The sequence below is a fragment of the Calonectris borealis genome, chromosome 1, assembly GCF_964195595.1.
Source record: "Calonectris borealis chromosome 1, bCalBor7.hap1.2, whole genome shotgun sequence".
In the NCBI taxonomy this organism is placed as follows: domain Eukaryota; kingdom Metazoa; phylum Chordata; class Aves; order Procellariiformes; family Procellariidae; genus Calonectris; species Calonectris borealis.
This window is the reverse complement of record NC_134312.1, coordinates 31095332-31120030: the sequence shown is the minus strand read 5'-3', so window position 1 is coordinate 31120030 and position 24699 is coordinate 31095332. Positions and strand designations below refer to the sequence as shown.

Genomic DNA, 24699 nt, shown 5'->3' with positions numbered 1-24699 from the left:
CTTGCACCTGGCCTTGTTGATCCTCACAAGCTTCACACAGGCCCACTTCTCGAGCTTGTCCAGGTCCCTCTGGATGGCATCCCGTCCCTCAGGCATGTCAACCGCACCACTCAGCTTGGTGTCATCTGCAAGCTTGCTGAGGGTGCACTCGATCCCACTATGTCTTTGATGAAGATATTAAACAGTACCTGTCCCAATACGGACCCCTGAGGGACACCACTCATCACTGACCTCCATCTGGATATTGAGCCATTGACCACTACCCTCTGGGTGCGTCCAACCAACCAATTCCTCACCCACCGGCCAGTCCACCTATCAAATCCATACCTCTCCAGTTTAGAGAGAAGGATGTTGTGGGGAACCGTGTCAAAGGCCTTACAGAGGTCCAGATAGACGCCGTCGGTAGCCCTTCCCAAATCCACTGATGTAGTCACTCCATCATAGAAGGCCACTAGGTTGGTCAGGCAGGACTTGCCCTTGGTGAAGCCATGCTGGCTGTCTCGAATCACTTCCCTGTCCTCCATGTGCCTCAGCATAGCTTCCAGAAGGATCTGTTCCATGGTCTTCCCAGGCACAGAGGTGGCCTGTAGTTCACTGGGTCTCCCTTTTTTCCCTTTTTAAAAATGGGGGTTATGTTTTCCCTTTTCCAGTCAGCATGAACTTCACCAGACTGCCACGACTTCTCAAATACGATGGATAGTGGCTTAGCAACTTCATCTGCCAGTTCCTGTGGATAGATCTCATCTGGTCCCATGGACTTGTGCACCTTCAGGTTCCTTAGATGGTCTTGAGCCTGATCTTCTCCTACAGTGGGTGCCTCTTCATTCTCCCAGTCCCCGCCTTTGCTTTCTGTGGCTTGGGCGGTGAGGCTCGAGCACTTGCCGGTGAAGACCGAGGCAAAAAAGTCATTGAGTACCTTCGTCTTCTCCATATCCTGGGTAACCAGGTCTCCCATTTCCTTCCAGAGAAGGCCCACATTTTCCCTAGTCTTCCTTTTATCCCCGACGTACCTATAGAAGCTTTTCTGGTTGCCCTTGACGTCCCTGACCAGATTTAATTCTATCAGGGCTTTAGCTTTCCTAACCTGATCCCTGGCGGCTCTGACAATTTCTCTGTATTCCTCCCAGGCTACCTGTCCTCCCTTCCACCCTCTGTAGGCTTCCTTTTTGTGTTTGAGTGTGTCCAGGAGCTCCTTGTTCATCCATGCAGGCCTCCTGGTGTTTTTGCCCGATTTCCTCTTTGTTGGGATGCATCGCTCCTGAGCTTGGAGGAGGTGATCCTTGAATATTAACCAGCTTTCTTGGGCCCCTCTTCCCTGCAGGGCTTTATCCCATGGCACTCTCAAGCAGATCCCTGAAGAGGCCAAAGTCCACGCTCCTGAAGGCCAGGGTAGTGAGCTTTCTGCGCACCCTCCTCGGTGCCCTAAGGATCTTGAACTCCACCATTTCATGGTCACTGCAGCCAAGGCTGCCCTTGAGCTTCACATTCCCCACCAGTCCCTCCTTGTTGGTGAGAACAAGGTCCAGCATAGCACTTCTCCTCATTGGTTCCTTTACCACTTGGAGAAGGAAGTTATCATTGACGCATTCCAGGAACCTCTCGGATGGCTTACACGCTGCCGTGTTGTCCCTCCAACAGATCTGAAGAGTAATAGTAACATTAGAAGAGTAAAAATGAGTAAAATTATAAGACCCTATGCTAGGAAATATTGATACAAGAAAGGCCAAGGACTGCAGCAGCAAGATCATGGAAAATTCTGAGTATCTGGGAGCAGAATGAAAGGAGGAATGAGGAAAAGAGATTTACAGTAGTAAGCAGCTCTGAAGACTGCCATGTAATATACACAAATTGTGGCTCCTGTATGAGTCCCACTTTTTGGCTCTTGAACATGTAGATTGGTTTTGTGGACTGACAAATAAGGACAAAATTCAATTATTTTATTGTTACTGCTATGATTTCTGGCACATCACAGTCAATAAGCTTATATCTACAGTGCTAGATGAGAACTAAAGGAAAAGGACAGAGACCACATAGAAAGTCCATCATCAAGAGACTGAACCCACATGTCCTAGTCAAGTCCATATCTATTATATTGTCTTGAAATGAATATAATTATCTTTATTCCTTACCTAATGTTAATGAGAACATTGCAGTTAGAATTAAATGCTACTTACACATCGTACAGCGTTCTTGACCAATTAGAAAATTTAAAAGGTAGGAAAGCCATACTATTGTGAACACTCACTTTTTCACCTATTCGAATATAATACTACTTTTTAAGAGAAACAAGCAAGACAACATCCATAAGTGAGAAAGAGAATTAAACCAAATTATTATTAACAAACTACTAATTAATCTGCATTTTTGGCATAACATAGCTTTAGCTTTTTAATCAAATGAACCAAAATCTCTTTGACAATCAATAGTGACAGGCTCAGTACTGACAACACTTACAAAACAAAGGATGAACACTACACAAATATTATTCAGATCAAATTTTTCCAAGACCAGGCCTTAAGTCTCTGTCCACAGAGTTATATTTGCACTTCTGTGCTCATAAACAAACCCTTAAAATGCATACAAAGGGTTTATTATACTATACACAAACGTTATAGTCAATATTATCTTTCATTCCCACTATGGAATTATGAGTCAGACCTTACTCTGGAATGTACCCACCTCTCTGTCTAACCTCCAGAGACACAATATTGGCCAGCATTGATGTTTAATTAAACAATTAGCTCAGAGGTTTTGAATGCTTATCATAAACTAATGCTCATCATAAATTAACTTCACTGTGCTGCCAAAATACATTTAAATACAGAAAGACAGCTCTAATAAAATATTAATTTTACAAATTTAAATGCACTGTAGCAAGGGGAAAAAAATTAAACAGCTTTGGTCACCCCGCCACATTATACCTACATACTTTAAAGATATTTTAAATTACTAGCTAGATGACTATTACTATGTAACCATAGAGGTCCAAAATGAGGGCTGGGGCCCATGAACTAAACAGAGAAAACATGCAGTGCTCTAAACAGCTTATGAGTTAAAGGAGCTGCTTTGTAAAAGACTCCTGACTGCATGCTAGATTTGTAGCAGTAACTGCATTAAGCAAACCTATCAACTGCAATGAAGGAAGATGAACGTAAGTAAGAGTAGACTGTTGCTCATGACACGAAATGTTGGCAATCATCTGCTCTAACTGGCCATGCTTCAGCAAAGCATTTAAGCATGTGCTAAAGGGCTCTCTTGGCTAGGAATACTTTCTTGAATTGAGCCTAAGTGCTTTGTGGAGTTAGGGCCAGATAAAACCACGCATTATTCCTTTTTGTGCACAAAAATGTTCAAATACAGAGTACTTAGAGAACGGATGCATTCAACTTCTCTATCATTTAAGAGAAAAAAGAACAGGATGTACTTAGCAACTATAGGAATTAATGATTTTCATATGCATTGACAGTCACACCTGAAGTTGACTATGAACTTACTTCGTGTAGACTGTTCTCTGCAAGGCTGGACTGATGAAGATGCAATGATGTATGCTGGAATGAGTGTATATTTATAGAAATGAATGTGAAAAGCATAGTTTTATTATAAATAAAATCTTAGAGTATGTACGGTTTGATGGAAACTTTGAAATGCAGAAAACCATGCAAAGGCATCTTTGTCTTTTTAAGGAAGTTTTTAGAGGAATTTATGTATTTCATATATATGTTCTTTATGCTGGTCTTTTCTCTGAAAGCAACAGTCCACATACCTATCTTAGGGAGGAAGCCATTCAGTGGTCACTACTATCTCATCTTTCTTCTAATAGAAAAATGCCAACATCTCTACCACTAAAGCAAAAATATTCTGTAATAAATCATAGAGAAGACTTACTTTTGTGTGTAGAGGTGTAATGAATTCAAAAAAGTGGACGATATAAAAGGGAACATGCATTTCCATTTATTTTTTTAGTGTAACTGTTAATTATTAATTGAAAACAGATATATTGGTTATCTTACCAGTTATATAGATGCTATGAGCTACTGAACAAATTGAATCTTTTTATTTGTTTACAGCCCTTAAAGAAGACTACATTTCTCATTATACATACCCTCATATAGCCTGACTTTTTGTGCTTTGAAGGCTTAAGAGAGGAATTACTGCAATATACAACTTTCACTCAGAAAATCTGTCTTTCATGTCTTAGGAAATAAACCTCACCCTCACTAAATATAATAATTAGAAGAAATATAACCAATTGCTTTCCTCTAATGAAAGATACATGTTCCTAGTTCCTCCCACCCTCTAGTTTTTCTGGTACTTGGGGGGAAAAAAGATTAAAAATGTTTAATTTAGAAAGAAAAAGTCTTTTGATTTCTAAGTCTAGTTTCCAGCTTTTACAATTATGTATTTTATATATTACATGTGACAAAATGGTCAAGTTGCTTCCTAGTACTAGGACAAGGCACCAACCCAGCACATTTACTGACTAATCTACAATCTCACTCCCAGATGGTTATTGTCTCTCATTTCTACAAAATAAGTCATCACTGCCAGCATATACACATTTGTTCTTATGCTAACACTGCTCTACAGCTTAAACAGACATTCTCGCTCTGCCAGTGCTTTTCTCTTTGCGGAGAATGAAAAGACAGTACAATTTCTTTATTTTGCAAGGATAAATAATGAGAATTTTTTTATAATACCTGTGTAAGACAGAGTCTGTGTTTTCCCAACTTTAGCTACCCATCTTGCACCTCTTCCTTTTAGAATTCATGTTTCGATCATAAGTGACCAAAACTACAAACAGAATTCCAGATGAGATCCCGCTAGTACTGTGTACATTGCCTTTAATATTTTCTTTTCACTCCTAAAAATGCTGTAATACATCCTGATATATCTTCACACTTGTCTTTTCATTGCCATGTCACATTTATGGCTTTAGTCACCCTGAGACTAATAAAGCCAGATCTCTCTCTTCCTCTGACACTTTCAATTATAACTCCCAGCTTATAACAGAAAAATCTTATTAGTTCCTAATTAGACTTTGTACTACACAATTTTGTTTCACTCACCCTTACTTCTCTGACTTTCCTGATCTGACTTTCCCATCTTCTTCTATCAGCCAGTTTCCCAGCCTTTATTTTTATACTCAGAGAAATATTTCCTATTGCCTCCAAGTTAAGCCACAGTTCAATACGAATTTCTTTCAGTAGTAGCACTGATCTGAATTAAAGTAATCCAAGAGGGGGAAAAATGCTTTTTTTTCAGCCATATCGGCTCCCCTATCCGGTTTATCACACAAGTTCTTCTGCCAACAGTCAACATCAGGGTGAAAACAAGCCCAGGAAAGGAGGATGTGCTTCTTTCAACAGCGATGTAATCTGCAGACCCGTCAGCCTGCTACGGAGGCATTACCCTGCAGTTCTTCACTAGCCTCAGCCTGTCTAACAGCTGATTGCCACAATCTTCCCTTCGCCATTAGCCTTTATCTTTTCCTGGATCCAGCACTTGTTGGATCCATCACTCGTCGCATTGCTTCAGGATGCTAAGAAAGTAGATGTCCTGGTTTTGGCTGGGATGGAGTTGATTTTCTTCCTATTAACTGGTATAGTGCTGTGTTTTGGATGTAGTGTGAGAATAATGTTGATGACACACTGATGTTTTGGTTGTTGCTAGGTATTGTTTACGCTAGTCAAAGACTTTTCATCTTCCCATGCCCTGCCAGATGTGCAGGGGGCTGGGAGGGAGCGTGGCCAGGACAGCTGGCCCAGCTGGCCAATAGGCTATTCCATACCATATGACATCATGCTCAGCATATAAGGCTGGGTGAAGAAGAAGGAGGGGGGATGTTCGGAGTGATGGCATGTGTTACCGTTACGCGTGATGGAGCCCTGCTTTCCTGGAGATGGCTGAACACCTGCCTGCCGATGGGAAGTGGTGAATGAACTCCTTGTTTTGCTTTGCTTGCGTGCGTTGCTTTTGCTTTCCCTATTAAACTGTCTTTATCTCAACCCACGAGTTTTTCTCACTTTTACCCTTCTGATTCTCTCCCCCATGCCACCCGGCGGGGGGGGTGAGCGAGCGGCTGCGTGGTATTTGGCTGCTGCCAGGTTAAACCACGACAGTAGACCACCATTCACCTGTTGCCAGTATCAAATATCAGCATGCTGACAGGGCTGAGCAAAGGGTTGGAGCAGGAGGAGAGCCCATGGCGGGGCTGGGGAATGCAGTTGCTGATGGCAGAAGGCTGGAATGACGGCAGCCAGCAGGTTAACCTGAAAGGTCGTTTTACAGCCCAGTACCAGACTGGTAAGAGCTTGACGCTCTCAGAGGACTAGATCTTTTTCTCCTTGTTCTTTTCTCTACTATTACCATTCCTCTTCCCCAATCCCACCCATGCACTTCTACTCTGGGCATTGTTCAGCCCCTTTGTGAACTGCTTGCACCCACTTCAGAGCAAACAACTGCCTGAAACACACTGAGTGACTGTACGCACGTATGCTGTGTGACGGGAACACACAGCAAGGAGGAGAGAGGCATGAAGGCAGAACCATCACTTTTGCATCGCTTCTCCTTTTCAGCTGTTTTATCTATAGACTTTTAATACAAACTAATAATTAGTAGTATTAATAACGAATAACTAAGCAATGCATTTGAGTTGCTGACTATAAACCAAGTGGAATGCTACTCAGTGTTATAAACAATATGCCAATTTAAATGTTTGAAAAGTATTTAGAAGTTGGGAAGATTTAAACTCAGCCAGATTCCACAATGTGAGCTCATGGTAATTTTGATTGCCCAGTGGATCAATTAGAAATTATGCCTTTTCTTCTGAAGAAGTCCGAAAGAGAAGAAGAAATATACTGGGACACCACCCAGTGCAGCACTGAAATATACATTCACCATCTTGTCATATTAGATTGTAGGCATACTTGCTGATACAGAAATATATCACTAAATAAGGTGTCTTGTCCAAATATTTATGACTCAATTACTTATTTGTATAAAGACAAACTTCTGCTTTAAAAAGTCATGAAAATTTAATGAAGACAGAAGGCAGTAGAGTGAGAAGACTTGTGAAACGAACTCTGTTTATTGCCAGGGTAGCAGCTGAGAAAACGTCCACAGTTATTACATGACTTGAGAATGGAGAACAGGTTCTGATACAATTAACCATATAGAAAAGTTATTTTAAAAGTTAAGTGGTGTTTTCTTGAAGGCCAGAATTTGTACACCTTGCAAACTCCACTCCAATCAGCACTTCTTCAAAACTGATAAACACACAAAGAATAGTAGTTACAATTAACTTCTCTTTTCAAAATGAATATTATAAGTACCAAAACATATTCTTAGCCTGCACATAAATTTTCTTTATTTGGAAGAAATGACAAGAAGAGACAATATGTGCCAAATAGTAATACAGGAGCAGATGACAGATAAAACAGTAATAAGGGGGAAGGTAAGGGATGGAACTTCTAGAAGTAACAAAGTTAGTTTAGTCAACCTGGCAGACACATTTTTTGTGCTCTTAACCGAGTCTTCTGTTACATGCAAAGTACTGTTGTGAATCTGTGAAATGGATTCCAGGATCAAGACTTAATAAATTTATCTCCTCCTGAACCACCTAAATCCTTATGAAAAGATATATTTTTATTTCTATTTTAATGGCAGCATTCTACCTTTGTGGAGCATATGTACTACAATTGCTGCTGCAGGTAATTGTGCAAATAGTAATCAAGGGAAGTTTTGCCAACGAAAATGTTGTTGTTCCATTGCAATTTAAAATATTTTCAGCCCTTTTGCTAATTTAAAACTCCAGTTAAGTACTGAAACTTCTCTATTCTATTCTGAGGTGCTTTCTGCTCATGGTTACTTAATTGTTTTATGAAAATAAACAAAATCATTTTATTCACCTTAAAAAATAACTCATTATGGGGAGGAGATCAAGCGAGCAAAGTTTCAGACCTGAAGTTTAAGTGCTGACAATGTAGAAATACTAACATTTTCTACATATGTTTAGCCACAAAATTTTGTAATGCATTAAAAAATACGGCTATGTTTCAAATAGATGAACAAAATAGAAAAGACATAAAAAGACTGCTCTCATAATCCATCTCATAATTCAGAAAACTTGAGAGTCAGGAATAGGATAATATAGTATCAAATTTTACATAAGGAAATGAACTGCAATAAGAAACATAAGTGAAATGAGGACAGTTTCAAAACTGTCTACATTAGGTGAAGGTAGATTTTTCTTCACTGCACTAAAAATTATAGAAAGGTTTAACTGACCAGATTGGCAAAGAATGTTACCCCAAATCACCCTTCTTCAATAAATCTTCCAAGTCTGAAGAACAGTCTTTTCACCACACTGACTATAGTATCTCAGTGTTCTGACATAAAGTAAGGTTAGAAATGGAAAGACAGCTAGAACATATCTGCCTTAAACAAATTCTTTCAAAAGGAATTTTGTATTTTGAAAGAAAACTCACAAAAAAAAAGAAAAAAAACATAATTGTTTGAAGAGATATGTTATAAACAGGGTGAAGACTATAAAAAATTACATTAAATGAACTAAACATGGATTTTAAATACACAAGCAGGTTGATGCTAATGGTCACAAGCCTGACACTTAAGCTACTTGGTTTTGTGCAAAGGTGGCATATTTGTTCTCTACTCGTGGCATAGCGTCTTTTGCTCTATAATGTATTTAAAAACAAATCTAAAAACAACATTATTATCCAACAATGTAAGCAGCACTACAGATGGACTGAAATCCTAAACTTAAAGCAAATATTTAATCAGCCAATTTTTAAAATAAAAAGATTCAGAATAAAGAAAAAATCATCCATCATGCAAAACAATATAATTTTCTTTCTTTTGCCCATTAGGCCAATGGCTCTTTTCAGAATCTGATAAGTGAACAGCAACATGAAATAGCTGGAAAATTTGTGATTTTATATGCCTAGGAAAAAGAAGTTCATATCACATTGGAGCTTAATTCAAAAGCACCTTGTACAAGGTAGAGAGCCATAACTGAAACTCAGAGCCGTACTGCTGGATCAGTATGGTCCTCCTTTCAAGCTAGTTAGAATTAGGCTAATTAAGTGTTTTCAAAACCCTCTTTTGGATATAAGGTTGTACCTTCACATGGTGTTGTACTGTGTCGTATGCATTTACCACTGCTTGGAACCAACTTAGAGACCCACCTTTTGGGGAATGAAGACATGCTCTAATATATGCATATACTACAATTTACTTATATTAATTTTTATAATATATGTATTACACGGTATCAAATTTGTTTACATACATATATATAAAATGTGAAGATGACTAAAAAAGTCTAATATCTGACCCAAGTTCCCAAGCCACTGGAAACAAGCTCATGTGATAACAAAGTACACCATGGAAGCAGAGAACAGTAAATAGTAGAATATCTTATCCATAAGGAACTAAATTCTTAAGGTGGAATAAATGCAGATGGCAAAAGGATTTGAAATTAGAGTGAGGCCAAAGGTTGATCTAATGTCTTTTGTCCAACACAAGCTAAAAGCATACTAAAAATGGGATCATCCCATCTGCAGATACACTTGTGTTATATAAAACCAAATTCACTAGAAATGCATATGCGCAGACACACATGCATGAACACACACAAAAAGCAGGATAGAGGGGGATGCAAAAACAGCGCTATAGCAAATTCCATCCAGGAACATATACAGTAAATTAACTGTTAATGAGCTGCATATCTCAAAAATTCCTTCTTTCCTCTCTTCCTCTTTCTGGAATAGCTTTGTACTAATATTGCTAAAACGAAGCCGTGAAATTCTGATCACACTGAAATCAGTAATTCACAAAACTCTCTTCAACAAAACAAACACTTTACCTGGGTTTTCACTTACATATGTTGCTCACTATTACTTATTTTAGCTTATGGGTAATTTGTTTTCCAGGTGTATAAAAGTAGAGTTTACAATAGGCCTTGGAAAAGTGACCATGGCATATGCAGTAATTGCTACCATGAAAGCCACCATTTCACATTTTTCATGGCTTCAAGAAAACCAGTGGTAAATTTCTCTTCATAAAACTTTAATTCTGAACCCCACAATGTAAAACAATTTATTACATTTATCTCATTCCCTACAAGCATGGTTGGGAATGATTTGTCAATGAAAGTGAGAATGATTCCATGCTTCCTTGAGATGATATCAATAAATTACTGCAAATTAGCTACCAAATAAGCTCCATGTTGCTCTTGCTAAATGTTTCATTTCCACAAGCTCTTTAGAGAGCCAGTGCATTATCCCACTGAACTACTGAAATACGGAATTATGTGGTATTAAAGGTGAGGTATGTGTTTATAGAGCCTACTGAATGCTTTCAAAAATAAAGACCTATAGCCTTTCATTGTTTAAAAGCAGTTTCTCTTTTTCTTTAAACCCTTTAAAAAGCCTATGAAGATTTTAATATTCACAGGATTTATACACAGGTAAAATAATAGAAGTATGGTTCTCAGAACAAAAAGATTTGCCATGTATTATAGAGCACTCTAATACTGGAGCTCTTCTAAAAGGGTTGATTAATCATACTATTTAAAGGTTATGACACATTTATGCTCAAACTAATACAGGTAAAGCTAGTGATTCACGGTTACAAACCTGTGCAAGAGACAGCTCGCGTGTTGGGACACTTGGTTTTAAATTCTGGACCTTTTTGGACCCTGCCTGTTGCTTTGTGTTGAAGCCAGTTAATTAGCACATCTTAACTCTTTAGTGATTTCTGTGTTAAGAAAAAAAAAAAAAGGCTTAATTTGTTGTTATTTGGATTTGCACTGGAAAGCATTTGTCATTTAGGTTGACTCAGAAGAACCATAAAAACTGTAAAGAATAAGGATAATAATTCATATTGTACTTCTCCTCAGCCCAGATCATAAAATTTTAGACCCACGTTAAAACAAAAGCAATCTGCAGAGCATTTATTAAAACACAGAAATAGGTGTTGACCATAAATACACTGAAGATGTCAGCCTAATTTATAAATAAATATTTAAATGGGTTTTAGTAAATTCTGAACATAGATCTTCAAGCTTTATCAATCCAAAATTTATTCAAGGCAGAGCAGTACGAAAATTTGCATAGAGACACACTGGATATTTGGTGCCATCAACACCCTAGAACCCTTGGAGTACTGTTGTGCTGATCGTGGGCAAGGAAAAGGTCATACTGGCATATGCCAAGTAAAAGCTTCTCTCACCAGTTCACCCAAGCCAGAATATTGACCTTTCAATTTATTTGCCTTACAAGCTTTCAAAGCATTTACCCATGAAATATAATATGTGCCTTGCTGCACCTCTTTCTGCCCCTCCCTTCCACCAAAAAGAAGAAAAATGGACTGCACCTATGATTTCACCTTCCCACAGTTTAAACAGAGAAAAGGGGTTGCAGCATCTGACTGCAGGAGCATTGCAGTGAGGGGGGCAGATGTTGATCAGGCAGCATTTATCCTATCCATAAGCGTTCCTCCTGCCTGCCCCATGCACAGTCTGTATTGGAAAGAAGGGAAATCCACATAAGCAGAGTCTATGAACCAGGTCTTGGGCTGACAGCTGTGTCCTGGGGTCTCAGACTGGCCATGTGTTGGGCCCCACTAAAGCAGACCGCTTCAGAGGGGTCTTTAAACCAAGAATACAGGAGTCTTTCTGCAACAGCCAAGGGACGGAATAGGTCCCCCACAAGCAGTGAGGGCCAGCCCTCCCTGTGACATCCTTGAAAGTGTCTGATGCACAAGACACTTTGAAGAGGAAGCAGAGGACTGAAACCTCCATCCCTCTGGACAGAAGCTGGCAAGGACAAAGACCTGAGCAGTCAGCAGGGAAGACTTTCGAGAAAACAAAGGTGAACTGCTTTTTTTCAAAATTAGGAGCAAGGTGGGAGAAAGCAATTGCATGTTCTTTGCATAACCACAAAGAGGAGGGAAAGGCTGGGCACAGGGAGGATGAATCAGTGGAAAGTGAAATTCAAAGCCTGAGGTAATTTATAGTTAGCTCAGTTAGGAATATTCAATTAAAAGCTTTGAAATGCAGTGTAGGCAGCAATGAAGAGTTTGGCTTCTCTCCAAAAGTAGCTGTACTCACACCCAGGACCAGGACGGTCTCAGGAGGGGTTAGTGGAATTAATGGAATTACTAGAATCTCCTCTCCTGGTCCTGACATACCAAATTATTCATCATTTAGGTTACTCTTGAGGCACATTTGTAAATGGCAATATTGAGTCTCCTTTATGTTCAGTTCAATATTCTCCATTTGACATAACAGCAGCCATGATAAAAATATGTGGCCTGAGAGTACAGTTAGGAAAATATGAGAATGAATCAGCACTTTGATTTCTCCCTCTTCGACCCATGCACTTTAACTTGTTGGGTTTCCAGTTTGAATGTTATTACTTTTTCATTAAGGCCGTAACTATCTGTGTTCCGGTTCCTGAAAGCCTATTTGGCATAACATTCGAATTAGCAGTAATGAGAAAAATATGCTCTTCCATCATCAAGTTTGTTACCTTGATGAATATCTCTCTATAGGAAGATATGAAATGAGTTAATGTACCTGCCTATTAAAGCCACTTCAGGAGATGGCTGAACATATAGGTGGCCTATTAGCTAAAGAGAAACTCAACCTAAGGCCCAAGAAAGAAATACAAATGTATCTAAAAAGTGGATTTATTACAGCTATTTCTTACAGCTACTCATAGAAAAAGTAGATGTCAGCAAAATTAAGAGTGCTAAAAGATAACATTAAAAAAAGTTAGGCAATTTTGGGGCATTTGGATTTTGCATATAAGATGATAGGGAGGCTTATTCGCATTTTTTGTGCATATAAGGCCTTTTGTGACTTCCTTGTAGCTGAACTTAGATTATCTGTCTCAGTAACCAAAAAAAACCCAGCGGAAGATACTGAAAACATTACCTGAACAACAGAGTGAGGTTTTTATTTAGTGATCAAAGTTGCATATGAGAAGAAAACTTTGGGTAAAATCTAAGGCCTTTGGATGACAATTTGTTTTAGAGAATATTATCAAGGGAATTACCATTTCCAGAACTATCTAGAGAAGTGGTAATCAAAGACTATAATATAGATATTAGAATCCTTTTTTCTTCTGAACTTTTTGCAGTGCCGTTCAACTATTAGCATGTATAGATAGCTAAACCACTATTTTATAATGGTAAGTAAATGTAAATTACTAAACTTATATTTGCTTTATTTATACTTGCTGAGGTAAATATTGAGAAAAGCTGTTTTATCACTGAAAAGTCAGTATTCCCACCAATTGGGGAGTTAGAAATTCCTATGCTTGCAAATATTCAAGAGTATCAAAAACAGTTTAAGAGAATTTAGAACATAGAGATGGGCACTGGATTTATACAGAAATCTGCTACGTAGCATTTATCTTTGATAAGCAAAAAAGGACTGGAAAGATCTTCCTAAAATGTTAAGTCTAGTTCCTCCTTCTGTAGGCATGAAGTCAGCTATCTGTAAACAAACCTCTTTTATAAATATACCAATCAGTATCTTTAAAGAGGTTGAGGGTTTTTTTAATGGTTTCATCTGAGTTGTGGTTGTTTTGGTTTGCTCTTGGTTTTGTTCTTCTACCCAAAGTATTTCCACTGGAAACTTGTCCGAGGATGCAATGACTCAAACACCAAGAAAAAAACACCAGTCACTTACACATTTTGTTCTGCTAGCTCTACTTCATTTTGTAACAGCAGGAATCTTATTTTCTCCCTGACTCTCCTACACTATAAAAGGCAAGGTTTTATAAACCTCTCTGTATTGTGGGCCCCGCTGTCATCTGAATAGTATTTAATTGCATGTGTTCCAGTTTGACTTCATTTTTTTTTTCAAGCACAAAACCACAACTGAATGAATTATTCCAAATGAGGTGTCCAAAGTGCTACTAATTCCTTACTGCTACTGGAATAACTTTCCTGGTGCATCCTAGGACCATATTTGGGTTTTTTCACAGCTGTGCCATGCTGTCAGCTCATACTTTTTGATCAACCAGCAATACAGAGATACGTTCTCCTCCTCAGTTATTTCTAAGTAATAAGCCCACAACTTACAGCAGAATTGCACGTTATTGGCTCCAAATGACCTTTCATCGTAGACTACTTAGAGTGTAATCCCATTTCTATTACTAAAGTTCAAACAGCCTTTCTAAATGATATTCCTACGTTCCTCTGAGCTGCTTATTGTGGGAAAATCTCCTTCCTTCTCTTGTTCTCCCTGTCCTTTGCCTCCTCCTCAAAGTGATATCATCATGAAATTTACTTGGCACTAAACTATTATTTATATTATCTACTACATTTTGTATTATATTCTTTACCCAAATATTTTAATTAAGTTATTAAAAAATGTTGGTTCCTCTTCTCTGGTAAGTAGAATTACAAATTCAATTATTAACTCTTAATTGTCTCTCAGTATCAGAGAGTCCTGGTCCTCACCAGGTAAATTGTCTCTCTTGTATCAAAACACATGTTAGCTTTTGCTGAGAGTACCTATCCCAGTTATTTTATAAAAAAATATTGATTTCATCTCTTTTGTGATAATACTGATGGGAGTTGGAGGCTGAATGCACTCTTTCAGAAACATACCAGTTACATCGTAAAGGAAATTGTCAGTATTACCAAACACTGAAGATCTTATTTCTTGCTGCAAGCATAAATTTAAGGATAATGAATAGCAATACTTTTAGTGTACCTTGAGACACGTTGTGAATCCTTGCAATAAGACAGTAGAAGGCAAACACAGCCAGTAGAGGATTGAAACAACACAAATAGTCTGGAATATTAAAAATTGATATTTCTTAGCTGAGACAAATGAGTTTTGATATCTCTATGTAATCTAAAGACATTTATTTTATTTCACCCAAAAGTATCCAACTAAGTCTAGCCAAGGACATGTCAGCTTTACCACAGCTGTCATTCTCTCTCTCACTTAACAGTCAAGGAGTTAAAGAAGAAAATCTATATGGGACTTGCTACTCATTAATTGTGCACACAAACACACACATAAATCCCTTCAAATCATATTAGCTTTAAAAGTAATCTCTTGTCACCCAAAATGGCACATGAACTATGCAACATATGTTAAGAATAATTATTCATCAGACATATCAGGTATCAACTGCTGACGACTTAAGGCTCTTCATTTCAAAATAAATTGGCATTAACACACACACAAAATATAGAATGCATTTCTATTTTCAAAAGGAATTAACTTTCTGTAGTACCGTTTTTGTTGTCACATGACCCTACACAGTTATGGGGTTTGTAGGCCTTAAAAACAGGAATTTGCATCTTTGTCTTCAGTTTTCTATCCTGTTTGACAGAAAAACTAACTGATAAACTAATTCATATATTGGACGTGCTGAATAAGAACACTTATTGGCCACATACTTAATTTCCCTACAGCTCTCTGGCAATCTGTTAGATTTCTACATCTCTCTGACACTTCCAGCTTATTTGTGAACAATTCTGATCTTTAAGGAATAGTTTGGAATCAGTTCCAAGTTATTTAAATACATGTACTTTAAAAGCATATCCCCTCAAACCAGATTCGTCTGGCTGTATTAGAGCAACCTTTTGTTTCTGAGCACACCAGTTGGGCATACAATTGCTAACAGAGAAGGTTTTAATTCAATTGTTAATAGTTCATATAAATGTTTGGTCAGCACAGAATACATGTGCTATTCATGTGGGGAAAATGTGCTGGCCCCCAATAATATAAGTATGTTCGGGTGTGCATTTGCAGTCATGTCTTAGACTTAAGCTAGGAATTTTGCCGAAACAGACGCACTTTTCAAGCAAAGGTTTGGCTAACTGTTGAACACATAGCCATCCTCGCAGCCTTGTTTTAGCCATTATCGTTGGATAGGCACTTCTTTCTTCTTCAATCTATTCATCAAAATCAGAACTCATATTCGATACTACCTAAATGGTACACCAGATTTCTCAAGTGTCCTTACAATAGAGGCATGCAAAGTGCAGGTCAAAACAACATCTACTTTCCGTTTTACTTATTAATACTCTCATTTTGATTTTAGTAGGAACAAAGCAATCAAAATGCATATATATACATCTCTCAAATATAAACAGATGTGTACACTTTCATAAGCATGTAATACAATACTCTTAGACTGTATTCCTTAAAGTTGCAGTGGTTTTTAGCCTCTTTTGTTTCCTTTGCCTCTTTCTGAGTGCTATAATGCAATCCTCAGTGTTTGAGCACCAGACTTCAAATGAGAGATCTATTCAAAACATGCACAGACAAAATAAGTGGTTTCCTTAGTAATGGGAACCATGTGAAAGCCTCTGAAACAGCTCCTCCTCCAGTAAGTCATTATGTACATGATCCTTTCTACCCCCAACTTATTAATGTAAAGATAACTTTACATTTAAAGAAAAACACCTAATGTGCACCCACAATTTTTGGCAGTCAAATTACAGAGGAGAAGGGAAACATTTACTGCATTCCTAATTAAATTGTTTTTTAATTGGTAAGGATGTTGTATGTTCCAGTGACCTTTTAATTAATTTTCTAGGCCTGCAAGTTGAAAAAAATGAAATTGTGTAACTAAACTACTAAAAACTTCACTTTGGTACCCATTACGCTCCAATAGTTTTGCGTATTTGATTGAAACTATCATTAAGTAACCATATTCTGAACACACACTGCACATATCCGTGCTGTTCCTTGTCACCACCAAGATAGCTTCATAACAACTACCCATGACCACAGTTGCTATTGATGGCATGGCAAAATTACTATAACACTTCTCTTAATCTCAGAGTAAAAGTAACTAAAAGCAAAATTATGTTCTCGTTCTAATATTTAGCTTAGTGACTCTGTTTGTACAGATTTCTTAAGCTGCAATATAACTCTTGTGCAAATAGTTATAAAAAGCAAAGAATCTAGAATTACTATTGTTGTCCATCCATTTTTAATATTAATCCACAATAAAATGTAACAAAATAATTTTTGTTTCGTTTCATTAAAAAAGGTAAGAAATTCAAGTCTGACGTTCTGCCCTTGAGAAACACACTGAGGCTTGCCATATATACTTAAAAAAATAAATGTGACATTATCAGGGAAAGTGGCTAAATTAAAAAAATTGCTTAGTGGGGGAAGGAAGTTCCCTCTCGCTAATCATGTACTATTTGCCACACCACAACAGTGTTAGCAGAAAAAGGGTAAATCTGTTTCAGATAAAAATTCAGTTAATTCTCCAGAGAAAGGAAAACAGATATGAGCAAGGAAATGGAGAAAGTCCTCTCTATATTGACAGAAAGTTCAAGATTTACCGCCACCCATAAGAATTATAACAAGTCACAATCAGGAAAATTCTAGGCCCTATTTTCAAATTATTACTGCCACCATTTTCTTCATCGACCTCAGACACAGATTAACTCAAAGAGCCATGCCACTAAAAGGTATATCCCATGCGCATACCGGGTCCCATGAGCAACAAGCAGATCCTTATGAAATCAACAAGGGCATCTCAGTCTTAAAGATCTAACATTGAGAAGATCCCAATAAATTATATCCAATTACTATAGGTTACAAAAACTGAGGTGTCACCACAAGTAAGACAGAAACATACTGAGATGTTTTAAAATGGAATACATACACTGAGCTTGAAAGCCTCTTTACAGATCCTGTATTTCCTCTACCTAATCCAGCTGCACATAAGGATTCTCTAGCTGCTTTTCACTACTCTGTCTTCATTAAGTTTCCCACGCGGCATAGCAAGGTTATGGTTGCTATGTGTGACTCACTTCCAGCCTTCAGCAGATGCTGGTATGCCAGAGATTCTTGCCCATTAAAATAGAGCCAGGGATGAAAATTAGAACTCTTAGGATATCACTCTGAGTTAGACCCAATAGGTATAAACCACGTTAAGATTCTTCAGATCTCAGGCCATTCCTGAGGAAGGCTGACTATAGCTCTGGGACCTATAATGAGGAAAGAGACTATAGCTCTCGCCTGGGATCTTGTCCTTTCTGTTTCGTAGAACACAGTTGCTACATGAATAGGCGAATTTGCTGGAATATGCAAAATTCCCTTGATCACCAAGATAAGCATCATCTCATCACCACTGCTTTCATTCATCCCCATCACACATGATTGAATTTCCCTGTACTATACGACTGCTTTTACTACGCAGTTTCAGATTTTGCTAAGTCATATAGCACCTACTACCTACATAGTTTTTAATGAAGTAACTGGTGCTTTGTGTAGCTGTGAACTTTTCCTTATGTGGAATTCTTTACAGGTTCATGGCCTAGATTTGTTTCCATCTGCTTTATCTCTATCCTATCAACACTAACTCTGAGATCTGATAAAAGAAAGTTGGTAGCAGGTTAAGTAATCTGAGCATAACACTTTCCATTATGAAGTACAACTGTGTTTAGAAACTTGAACTCATTGTTGGCAACAAGCCTTTCATCTTCAAAAAAGACAAAGAACTAGAGCTAGAAATGTTGCTTTTGCTTATCATTGAAAAAATGATTCCATTTCAGAGGGGTACGCGTTAATAAGAGTTACTCCTTGTCTGTATGGAAGCGTAGCCCTTAGGAAAATGTCAATAGTTAGTTGCTATAATATCTAAAAATGCGCATGACAGTGTCAGGTTGACAACAATGCACTGAAAATGCTGGCAGAAGGGGGTTACACAAAGTGGTGGCATTTTTTTCTCTCTTCCAGGCAAATCACTCAATGACAACTACCTATAATTAATAAGTCAGTTAATAACTGATGAAGCCACGAGGCAGGTATTTCCTTGAAACTGAGCAATTCTAGACCTTCATTCAGAAATAAATGTCCCCACACCTCACATGGAAGTTACAGTAAGGCTACGCTTTGCAGAACTGGTGGGAATTAATCTGTCAAACACCAGCTGCTTTTTTACTCTAAGGGCTACAAGAAGTAAGTGTGAAGAGCCGCCACTCAGCCCTCTTCCTTGTAGCTATGGTGCCTCAGAAACCAAGATAGGGGCACATGTAAGCGATAAAGCTATTCAAAAAGTATCTGCTCTTTTACACTTCAACATAATCTGTATGGATACGCACTTAGAAAGAATTTTTTTAATTGCCAGTTTCTGATATGAAGTGTGTCATCTTAGAATTTGGATCAAATATTTGTGGGTTTTTTACTTTAACTGCATGGTATTTATTTCAGTTTTTAACTATACTTGCTGCATTCTAAACACAGCTGTGTTCTCAGAGCCTAAAAATACTAGAAATGGTCACCGTTAACTCCCTGAACCACAACAAGCCTAGAGGATATTAAAGCCCAAGGATGCTCCGCCTTTCTATATAATGAAAAAAGGAAAAAGTTTTGAAATCCTATTACAATTTTGAGAAGAATACAGGCATAGAACCACTGTATTTTAATAACTAAGGTTTTTATGCATCGTATTAATTGTCCATTACAAACAAATGATTACTTAGTTTATTTTCATGTGCACTCAGTAATCAGATAAAATGCATGCTAAATAAATACCTGGAGTTAGCCTACATTACTTTCATCATCTCTCTATCAGTCTGAGATATTTTTTTCCTACCCTGTAACCTAATAAGCTATATATATAATTCTGGTGAAATACATTACGTTGCTATTTTAAAACCACCAAGCATCATAGTGAAATCAGCAGGAAAATAACTTAATGAACCTTAATCATCATAATTGTATTGGTTATAAAAGATATTTTTCTCCTGCAGATAGTTTGAAAAAAAATTTATTCTTTAGCATTAGCTAAATTAAAAAATTCAATTATTTCACTTTTTTATGAAACAGAACTTTGTTATTATATAATAACATTTTAACTAATATGTAAATGTATGCCTATCAAGGAGGTATTTTAATTGCATATATAGTCTCTCATAAGAACTCACTTTCTTTATGCAAGTATACTTTAGCTGATTTAATTATTTAGCCCTCTAATTACACAGTCCATACCAATCAACCAAAATGAAGCACTTCTATAATCTTAATTTCACATGTCAAATCATTGAATACGTTTTTGCATGATTCTTATATTAACTAGAAAGCCAGATTTTGAATGAACCACAGCGAGTACGTGAGGTTAGGGGCAAAACCCAAGAAAGCTTTCAGGTAGGGCAACAGTATTCCCTACCCATTCCCTTTTCCCCAGATCTTCTGTTTCTCCATTGGTTGAGATAAGAGAAATAGCAGTATATATTTGCCTGTAACAGAATGTTCTCCTATTTTTAATTTTGCCCAAACTTTTTGAAATTTTCTTCTCTCTTACTCCACCCACTGTCCCACCTCTGTAGCACAGGTTTACATCTTTTGTTTGGGATAGGTGCGACTAATCGCATGGCTGGGATCAGGAAGGACTTCCATTTTTCCTGTGGGGGCTAGCATGGCAAGAAGTCTTGCTTTTCTGGCTTTTGGTTGTGCTTCCTTAACGCATCCTGAGCACTGTCCCATCAGACACGGGCCATTATGTTGTGCAGCAGAGAAGGCTCATAGGTTCACTTTGGGAAGTTTACAATGGTTTGTACTTGCAGCTCATGGTGGTGAACATTAAGTACCATCAGAGGCTCCAAGAGCCACCTCGTGGGGGCAAAGGAGAGACAAGGTTTCATCAATGAGCCCTGAGGCTACAGAAAGGTGACGTGACATCTTTTTGGTCTGAGGTGATCCCTGTCCCAACCCCAGGCCAGAAGATCTGAAAGGTAACCAAAGATGGTTGAGCCCCAACTGTTTTTGTTATACGTCTTTAACTCACATTAGAAAAAAATGTAATGCCCGTAATAAGAGAATGGGAGAAAATGGAAGGGCCACTTGGCCTTCTTCCCACCCTACAGTATTTCATGTATTTGCAGTCTGTCACTTAAACGTCATTATTTCATATATGAGGCAGTCCTACTCAGTTGTATGAAAGCTGAACAGCAGACATCTTTAAAAAATTTAAAACGTTGCTCCCTGTACTTAGTTTAAATGCAGTATTCAAAAATTTGAGGCAGAAGGGGAAAAAACTGCTTTATCACAGCCACAACAATGTAAGTACCAGTGAATCAAACAAGACTGGTTTTGCAAAATTTGTCCTAACCAATTACAAAAAAATGAAATTTATTCAAGAAGCTGGCATTACTTTAATTCACTTTTCATAATAAGTGATTTTATGAAGTGTAAAATAATTTTCTTACGGAATAAAAACAAAAATAATGCAGTCCATGATCTCGGACTCAAAGTGAATCAAAATAATATATAATATTCATAAAATAGTAACCATTTATAATAGAATTCTGGTTGCTATTGCTGTTGCAAAAAGTACATTAACGTACATTGTTTGCTAATCTTCAGAAATTTTTCATGCTATTATTCGACAGGACTGTGAGTGTTTCTTCAAGCAAAGCAGAAGAGTGTGAAATCAGAACCACATTTCACTTTAATCCACTAGAGGGTGGCCTGCCTCAGTCAGTAGTACTGAATTCATGCAAGATATCCAACATTTTCTTCCTTTTGACCTGTTGATAACCAACTCTTTGTATTTCACTATTGTTAATTTTTTATTACAAAGTAATTTCCTTTATATAAAACAGTATGTACAATTAAAAGAAACTTTTCCTAACAACATCTATCTCATTTATTGTTTCGTATACCTAGGAAAAGGGATGATATATTTCAGTGTATACTTCCCTTAAACTGAAAAAAAATCTGTGAATTATTTTTTAATTTTTAAAATCTTCATAGTTTGTATGTCCTTTGTTCACAGATGCAGTACAAATAGAAAAAAAAAAATTCTTCACCAAAGGGTATGGCACAAGGGAGAAGGGAGAAAGGAAGGAAGAAGGAAGGAGGCGAAGGAAAAATCTGTGCAGCCTATTGTTTATATAATTAGATGGCCATAAAAGAGAGAGTCAAGTAGACAGAGACTGAAAGAAACTGACTTTATTTAACCAACCCCTTGCTCAATTTATTCTGAATTTTTATTTCTCAGAAAGATGTTTTATGGCTCTTACTCTCTACTGATAAATGTTTGTCATAAAATTTAATATTTTATAAAATTTGGAAAAGAAGGAGTATGAAAAATCCTTTACTTTCTTAAACTGAAAAAAAAAGCAGCGAAACGGGGAGGGGGGAGCGTTTTTCCTGCATGGTTTCAACATGCAGTATCCTCTGAACTACAGCAGCCTTTGCAGAACTTCAGTGATCTCTCATCAGTTGTTCTGAACACAGCTAACATCCTTATATAGCTTTAAAAAAAAGGGGATTTAAACCTCCCGAGCTGTTCTGTACAAACACAAAGCATGCCCTGTAACTCCCACAAATCGGAAGAGATCTCTGGAAGCATGCAAAGGCTTGTTTCATGTATCCGCACCCGAAGCAGCAGTGTCACGTAACAGACAGCTTCCCACGGCCAACCAGGCTGGCGCAGCCGCGCGTACTACGCGGCATCTGGGCACGCCGAAGCATTGGCTCCTCTCTGGGGAGTGGAAGGGGCTCAGTTATTAATGACCGCTGAGCAGGCAGCACCATGTCAGTGTGACAACCGAGCGGGTGAACGATGCACCACTAACCACCATGGAAACAAGGAGAAATAAGAAGAGCTAGCGAGCATCTCTCTCCCCCCGCCCGTCTCCACTGGATTGTGAGCCTCAGCCAGCCAGGCAGCAACAGCGCTCTGGCAAACGTAAGGGATCTCAGCTGGCAGCACAGAGAGTCTCTCATGCTGTAGGATATCAATAGATACATCTTTGTATTATAATCCGTTAGACACACGCACGCACGCACACCGACTCACACACACACATACACATATGCACATCTATTCGGACTCTGGCTTTAATACAAGTATGTGGCTACCTGAACTAAGGAATCAAAATTACCGAGATGCAAGAACTCCTCCAGCTCTGAAACTACTCTTATTATAGGGTAAGTTCCTCTTTATTTTCAATTTTATCCTGACTTTTATCTTCACATGTAAACCCTTTCCCCTTTCTTCTTTTCATAAAGTTTTTTTATTAGCGTATTTTCACATTTTACTTTCTGAACGGAAATGCAAATGCAATTTGCTTTTTGTACCAAAGATAATCTAAATATGCTTGCAAGTGTATCAGATTTGTGCATTTGTTAGCTTGAAAGAACATCAAAGGATAAAAAATTATAAAGGGAAAATGTTTCCCCTGATGTTTCAGATGCAAAATCAAATTACACAGTTGCTCTGTGTTTTGAAACCAGTAAAACAAGATACAGGACAGCCTCCTTTCTTCTCTCCAGTGCTAGGATTAAGGGAAATGCTGTTTATGTCAGGACCTAAAAAACACTGAGCAGCGAGGCTGAATGAGCATATCACAAACAGTTATTGAATTTCTGCCAGGCTACATCTTAAGGATTGTGGCAAATGACTTCGCTTAAAAACATCCCCTTTCCAGTCAGAAGGGACAGTGTGAATGCCTGATTGTGGATGCAGCTGGAACGGACGCGTTAGGTAAAAAGGATCGCATTAAGCAGAAGAGTTCTAATCTTCTTTGGTAATTAACAGGATCACAGCAGGGTGCCTCTAAAGTATATTTTCATGTAAGGAGACTGTTCAAATCCATCACTATAAAAGCTTTGCCTGTTTTAGTATAGGAAGCCTCAGAACAGTTTCTCTTTGCTTTCCATGTCTTTGTTTTCACATGTCTAGTTGGAGTTTTTGCCCAGCTCTGCTGTTCAGAAAGAGAAGAACCCAACATAGGGGGATGAAGGGGGCAGTAAACGCAGGGGGGTAGAAAAAAGGCAGTGATTTTCTACTTAACCAATTTAGTCTACATAAAATTCCATGCTAGCACTACTGTTGCCTACTGTGTTTGTGTTTATGCATGTGTATGTCATTTCTTTCATGCAGTATAAGAGTACCTCAGTATCCCTTCAGATGAAAACATGTTCAGTAAAGTCCATCGGCATGGATCTGTGATTCATGCATCAGTGAAAGCCAGTGAGAGATTTTACTTTACACCATGAAAAAGACAGGTTAGCTATCTAATACATGCTTCAAAGTGAAAAAATACAACTTAAATCTTCCTGCATGGTTTTGTTTGCTTTTTAGAATACTATGTCTGTATTAAAAACAGCTCAGTATTTAGATTATTTCTCCTACCCCTTTTTCTCCTCCCACCCCCTCAACTCCTGTACACCTTGAAGAACATCATAAAGAATCTGTTCCTTTGCAGCAATGCAATTATTTGCTTGTAATTTTAAAGTTACTGTGCTTTGAGAAACAAACATTGTGAAACAACCATCAACAGATAGCCAATGGCTGTAAGCCTGCCACCTTTCCATAAATGTCAGGAAATGGGTAGCTTAACAATATGTATGGTAAGAAGTCAATTAATTCAGGTGACCTTTGTAAATGGTGACAATAAAGCAGCTCTGACAATATGCCACAGCATTCGATATTCCCTCTGGAAAATGAATGAGCTAAGAGGTTTCCTTTTCAGAGTACAAAATGAAAGGTATTGAAGCATTAGCTCCTGCTATTGGCAAGCTTCCTGCCTCTATTTCAGATGGTCTATGAAATCGGGTTAAAGCAAGCTGGTTTATTTTATTATGTGAACCACAATCTCTCGTTCAATCAACTAAATATACTGTTTTCACCCACATTGCATGTGCATTTTAGTTATTAAAACAAGAATTTC

General features: G+C 37.9%; 2 protein-coding genes across 2 annotated transcripts in view; one reads left to right on the top strand and one right to left on the bottom strand.

The window, feature by feature from the left end:
• IMMP2L (inner mitochondrial membrane peptidase subunit 2) overlaps window positions 1–24699 on the bottom strand; it is a 478971-nt gene that overhangs the window by 223205 nt on the left and 231067 nt on the right. The gene's annotated exons all lie outside the window — the stretch shown is intronic.
• LRRN3 (leucine rich repeat neuronal 3) overlaps window positions 22525–24699 on the top strand; it is a 35620-nt gene continuing 33445 nt past the window's right edge. Inside the window, exon 1 of the mRNA XM_075152240.1 lies at window positions 22525–22954. The gene's annotated coding sequence lies outside the window, so the exon portion shown is untranslated. The remainder of the gene's footprint in view (window positions 22955–24699) is intronic.